This window comes from Chrysochloris asiatica, unplaced genomic scaffold (genome assembly GCF_000296735.1).
Source record: "Chrysochloris asiatica unplaced genomic scaffold, ChrAsi1.0 scaffold00408, whole genome shotgun sequence".
NCBI lineage: Eukaryota > Metazoa > Chordata > Mammalia > Afrosoricida > Chrysochloridae > Chrysochloris > Chrysochloris asiatica.
This window is the reverse complement of record NW_006408926.1, coordinates 1,345,462-1,352,729: the sequence shown is the minus strand read 5'-3', so window position 1 is coordinate 1,352,729 and position 7,268 is coordinate 1,345,462.

The following is a 7,268-nucleotide window of genomic DNA, read 5'->3' as shown; positions in this document are numbered from 1 at the left end:
GTTGCTACAATAAACTTGGTCACTTGCCATCAGCATGTGTCCCTTACCTAATCACCGATCCCCGCCTTTCCCTCGAGTAACCCAAGTAGTGGTCTGAGCTTTAATCAGACCCCAATAAATGGCACGCAAAGTGCCACTCGAGTAGGAGAGACTAAGCGGAGGACCCTCTACAAGGAGACCCGAAGAATAAGGACGCATGGACAAACACTAGAAGCAGACGGCATTCGATCAGGTAAGTATGGGGAAAAACCAGGAAAAGATCGGTATGTAAATATGATTAAAGATATGCTCAGAACAGAGGAGTAAACTTAGACCATGGTCAGTTTTGTAAATTTATAAATTTTGTAAATACAGTTTGTCCTTGGTTCCCTAAAGATGGGATTGTAGATGTAAAATTATAGAATAAAATAGGACATGATTTGCAGGAACTTTATGCTAAGAATGGGCCCGCTCAGTTTCCGGCTGATACTTTCAGTTTGTGGAGGTTTGTCCGAGACACTTTTGATTTCAGTAGTGACCGTCCAGCAAGCCCAGACAAAGAAATAAAACCATCTGCGCCCAGTGCGCCTGATAACATCTATCCCAACGTTGGCACTCTCAAGAAGGAGGCTGTAGGTAAAGAAAACAGTGACTCTGACGGAGCTGTTGTTTTGTGGCCAGACCCTACGTCCTCTGCCATGCCTGCTGTTTATCCAGTTAGTAAAGAGACAGTTAAGAAAGAGGCTCACAGAATTGCTGGTATCAATCAACAGCAAGGCCAAGGGGGCGGGGGCCATGTTTGACATGCTTGTGGGAGAAAGGAATTTTCAAACTTTGCAGAAACAAATTGAGTACCCTATGCCTGCCTATGCCCAAATTAATCAGTGTGGGAGTAAGGCATGGAAAAGTATTCCCAATACAGGGAAGTAGACCACCCAACTTTCAAAAGTTTGCCAGGGTCCTGATGAGCCTTTTCAGGACTTTGTTTCTTGATTGCTTATTACAGCTGGTTGCATCTTAGGCGACTCTCCTGATTTCTTTAGCCTGAAAGATCAGGCTGAGGTAAAAAAGAAAGTTGCCCAATTCCATCAAAGTTCTTGGGACTTTCCCTTTCATGAAAGACCTCCTTGAATGAATACACCTCCCCAAACTCCACTAAAGGTGGTGACCTCCTACTCAGCAGTGTTGCAACTTTAATAATGGAAGGTAGGAGTAAAAAGCCGAGAGTTGTTTAGAAAATATTTCTCTAAAATCATCAGTCATTCTACCCCAGACTAAATAACCACTTTTTTGCAGGACAATGCAGATTGGCAAATTGCCTTGGAAATTTCTTCGGTACAAACTCTATCCCACCTTCCCAGTAATCCCTTGCTTCAATTTATTAATAAACATTCTGTAGCTTTCTCTTTGCAGTTTCTCAATGAATCACTCCCTGAACCTGTTGGTGCAGTTTTTGCTAACAGTCTTATCAGAGAAATTTCACATGTGCAGCAGACCGCGGAAACTTTGGCACATAAGACAGAAGTTGATTGCTGTTATTTTTGCCTTTAATCACCGGTAACAAACCTCCCTTTATCTTCTTTCTGATTCTTATAGTCTACATGTGTTACTTACTAACCAAGGAGCGAAGACAGAGTCTTTTTACAGGACACAAATTACCCCATATGAATTCCAGACCGACTAATTCGACCCTATGGCAAAAATACAGCCACTTCCCACTCCCCAAAGCATGGAAGCATTCACTGAGAAGCCATCTGATGGAGTGTCTCCACCAGCACCACCTCCAGGCTCCAAAAGCTAGACTTTTGGTTTCTCCCCTCCAAGGTCTGTCTCTGCAAAATCAAGCAGGCTGCTTTAACCTAGGAACAATTGAAGTGCTTAACGAAGCGTGCTGTGAAAACTGTTAACTCTTAGGGAGCTAAGACAACTCCAGAAATTCTCTTTGTTGCTATGCTTGTAAACTTTGCTTGTCGGGTATTGGGAATGGGATTCAACAAATGTTCTTATTTTTGTGAATAATTCTCAATAGCTGAGAAGTCTTTATACAGGATTCCCTAAATGATTTTCTTATAGCTTTGTTAAAAAAGGTGTTATCTACTCTACTAGTTTAATTCATGATTGGTCTGTTTCATATTCTAGTTTTAATTATACAAATTATAATCTAACTCAGTCAGAAATAGAAGTTGGGTTATGTTTAGTTGGATTATGCCAGGTTTGTTGTTACCCCTTCCCCTTCCATAATAATTTAAAATGATCTATACAAAATTTTTACTACCTTGAACATTTTTGAAGCAGTTTGGTAAATTAACCCTAAATCCTACTTAGTTTACAGCTTGTGCTGTTACACCGTTTGCTATTTTGTACCCTAATCACCCTAATAATTTGACTATAACCCATGTTGGCTCTATATATGATATACACTGTAAACATTGTTATGTGTTAATGCTTCATTTCCCCCTAATATTTTTATCATTGTTAGCCATCCACCTTTTGTCATGTTACCTGTAAATCTTTCTGAACCCTCATATACTAATCCTGCTTTATATACTTTAGAAACTGTATCCTCTTCATTAAGTTGCCTCAAGCAATTTGTAGCTACTTTACTATTAGGAATAGTAGCATTCATATCTATATTGGGTTCTATCGCAGCATCAGCCATGGCTCTAGTCCAGCAAGTTCATACTGCTGATCATGTAAATAATTTATCTAAAAATATCTTTCTAGCACTAGCTACTCAAGAAAAAATAAATAAACGTTTAGTTGATAAGATTAACATTTTAGAAGAAGCTGTTCTCTACATGGGGACACACATAGAAAATATTAAAACTAAGATGACTACTGCATTTCATCATAATTACAAGGGGATATGTGTAACACCTCTGTCCTACAATGGCACAGACATTACCTGGCCTCAAAGTCAGGCTCATCTTAAGGCATTTGGAATAACTCAGACATTTCATTCAATATGCAAGCTTTACATTCGCAAATTAGATCTATTAGTCAGCCACACTTACAATCCACCTCCTTAGAACAGGTGGCTGTATCTTCAGTCAATTATATTAGGAACACAGTCCCAACTAATTCCTTTTGAAAACTAATCATTAATGCATCTATTTTCACAATTATACTTATATTAATTTTTTCTTGTCTAAAGTTGACCATTACAGCTGTTCAACAAAAAGTTTGTACACTTCATTTAAAAAATGAAATGGGAGGAGATGGTGGAGGCCATGCAAGGGACCCTGAACATGAAGGACCCTAAACAAATTGGGCCACAATGGGTTCCCCCTTTTGTAACACAAGACCCCAGGAGGGATCTCATATGGGAACTCTGCTGTCTCTGTCTCTTTCTATTAATCTTTGTTTTAATCAGCTTATTTTTAATTTTTTGATTTTATAATAAATGTTTTAAATAGAATCTTAGTAAGAACTATATTAGAGATTTAAAACTTGCACATTCACACCATATTCAATCATGTGTAGTCCTAAAGAATGCTTCTCACACTAACAATAAGTTTCACCACTAAGAAAAACCAGCTAAAGTTTTTGCCAGTTCAAGTTTAAGATTACATTCAACAGTCTGTGTTATTTCAGTCAGGAGCATTAAGACATTTAGAAAATTAGCAAAAATGCAATTAAGGGCTGAAGTAATAGTGTTAGATCATAAGGAGAAATTTAACTAGATGTTTTGTATTAAAAAAATTGTTAAAGAAGTTGTTCTATTTCTTCTTGGCAACAAAGCTTTTTTATGTTTCTTGTATTTCTTGTTTAATCAATCATGAGAAACAATTGTGTTGTCAGTTACCATAGCAAATAATGTCTAGGTACATGTTGTGATTAATGAATCTATAGAAAATAATAGGTGAGGGTAGAAATAGGAGTTGAGATTTGAAGTTGTGTTTTAAGGTTAACGTGACATTTTTAGAGCAATGAGGCTTGGTTACAGAAATCAGATATTGTCTAACTGTGTAAAGGGGGCAAGAAAGATTTTGGTATTCTTGATGTTCTATATGGAAATGATTAATATGTAAGAGTTATACCACTACTTTGAAAAGAATGATTAATATATTGATGGTACAGAGTAGTATAAAAGCTGTTTGAGAAGTTTCATCTGAATTGCACTGGGTGCAACCTCACCTCATGGGTCGCTGCCCTAGTGCCTAACATGTCTTTTGCTGTCCTAAAAAGACCAACCTATATGTTGCTGCCAGTAAACATCTCCCAAGAGTGGTATGATGACGTTGGCTAGCAACTTGTCAACGAGTTTACCACTTTGCTTTTTAGATCAAAGTGAGGACTCGGGCTTATAGTAATGGGTGTAGTGTCTTTTATCACCTTGCTTGTTTCTCTCACCGCCACCACAATTGCACTTACTCAAGAGATTCAGACTGCAGCTACTGTCAACGAGCTGATGGACAATGTTACCTACAACTGGGACCGGCAAGAAAAGATTGATTTGGCCTTTGAACTTCGCCTGAATGGACTGTATGATACTGTTAACTTACTTGGGGATACATTGGGGCAGGTCATGATCTGGCAACGCTGCACATGCCATGCAGATTATCACTCCATTTGTGTGACTAAACTTGAGTATAATGCCTCGACCTTTCCTTGGCCAATAGTGAAGGCCCATCTGCACGGAGTATGGATTGCTGAGAATATCAGTTGAGAATGGAATGAGTTACATGCACAAATAATTTCTATGCATTATACCCCCCGCCTTCACAGCAAACCTGCATAACTAGCTAAACAACTTCTATGCAATCTTAAGAATTTGTTCCCTACTATTTCCTCCCTCTCTCAATTGTGGGGTCCCATTCTAGCTATTGGCATACTTGTCATCTTTGCTTGTCTCCTCCTTCCCTGCTTTCTTCGAATCACAGTAAACCAGTATAAAGTGCTGTGGAGTCATCTTCACGGCCTCCAGCTAAAGACACTCCCCCGACACATGCAGGACGTGTAGCCAAAGACGGGTAAGGATTGGTGGAACCCCAGTCAACCTAAGACAGAGCCATTGCCTTATGCTGCAATGAGTATCCATGAAGGGTAAGACTGAGGACTCTCACTGACCACCTAAAACAGGCGACATCCCTTGTTATAATAAAGAAGGGGGAGATGTAGGAAGCCAGAGCCTTCCAAGGCTCATGACTATCTTGAAACCAAACTTAACCTAGCAACAGCACTAGAAACTTACAGGTGAATTTACCTGAGCCATTTCGGAGAAAAGGAAACTGAAACTAAGCCAAAAAAACACATGATTCAGTGATGCTATAACAATGCTTATACTTATGTAATCATATCCTGGTTGGTAATCATATCCTTGTTGCTATAGAAAACATTGTAACTAGGCAGAATAACAATGACCTAATGCAAAAGTACTATATAAACCATGTTGCTACAATAAACTTGGTCACTTGCCATCAGCATGTGTCCCTTACCTAACCACCGATCCCCGCATTTCCCTCGAGTAACCCACACAGTGGTCTGAGCTGGACTCAGACCCTGATACATATACAGAGAGCTACCTACTTGGCAGATCAGTCCAACATATCCATGCACAGAGAACTAGCTACATGGCAGACGAGTCCAAAACGTCCATATACAGAGGTTTCTACATGGCAGAGTAGTGCAACATGTACATATACAGAGTTCAAGCTACATGGCAGATGAGTCCAATGTGTCCATATACTGAGAACTAGCTACATGACAGACAATTCCAACAATCCCTATACAGAATACTAGGAACATGGAAGATAAGTACTACATGTCCATATACTAGGAGTTAGCTACATATCAAATGAGTCCACATGTGTATATTTAGAGGGCTAGCTACAAGGCAGGTGAGTCCAACGTGTTCATACAGAGAGAGCTGGCTACATGGATGATGAGTCCAACATGTCCATATACAGAGAGCTAGCTACATGGCAGACTAGACCAACATGTTCATATACAGAGAGCTAACTACATGGCAGAGCAGTCCAACATATCCATGCATAGAGAGCTAGCTACATGGCAGACGAGTCCAAAATGTCCATATACAGAGAACTAGCTACACTGTAGAGTAGTGCAACATGTCAATATACAGAGTTCTAGCTACACGGCACATGAGTCCAACGTGTCCATATACTGAGAGCTAGCTACATTGCAGAGCAGTCCAACATATCCATATACAGTGTACTATCTACATGGCAGATGGGTCCAACATGTCCATATACTGACAGTTAGCTACATGGAAGACGAGTCCAACATGTGTATATTTCAAGGGCTTGCTACAAGGCAGATGAGTCCAACATGTTCATACAGAGAGAGCTGACTACATGGCTGATGAAGCCAACATGTCAATATATGGAGAACTAGCTACATGGCAGACAAGCCCAATATGTTCATATACAGAGAGCTACCTACATGGCAGATCTGTCCAACATATCCATGCACAGAGAAGTAGCTACAGGGCAGATGAGTCCAAAATGTCCATATATAGACAGCTACCTACATGGAAGATCAGTCCAACATATCCATGCACACAGAACTAGCTACATGGCAGACGAGTCCAAAATGTCCATATACAGAGGTAGTTACATGTCAGAGTAGTGCAACATGTCTATATACAGAATTCTAGCTCCCTGGGAGATGAGTCCAACATGTCCATGTACTGAGAGATAGCTACATGGCAAAGTAGTGCAAGATGTCCATATACAGAGTACTAGCTACATGGCAGAGTAGTCCAACACGTCCATATACAGAGTATTAGCTACATGGTAGATGAGTCCAACATATCAATATACTGAGAGTTACCTATATGGTAGATGAGTCCAACATTTGTATATATAGAGGACTCGCTACGAGGCAGATGAGTCCAAACTGTTCATTCTGAGAGAGCTGGCTTCATGGCTGATGAGTCCAACATGTTCATATACAGAGAGCTAGCTACATGGCAGACAAGTACAATACGTTCATTTACAGAGAACTACCTACATAGGAGAGCCGTCCAACATATCCATGCACAGAGAGCTAGCTACATGGCAGACGAGTATAAAATGTCCATATACAGAGAGCTAGCTACATGGCAGAGTAGGTCAACATTTCCATATACAGAGTTCTAGCTACACGGCATATGAGTCCAACTTGTCCATATACTGAGAACAAGCTATATGGCAGAGTAGACCAACATGTCCATATACACAGTAATAGCTACAAGACAGATGAGTCCAAGATGTCTATATACTAAGAGTTAGCTACGTGGCAGATTAATTCAACATTTGTATATTTAGAGGGCTAGCTACAAGGCA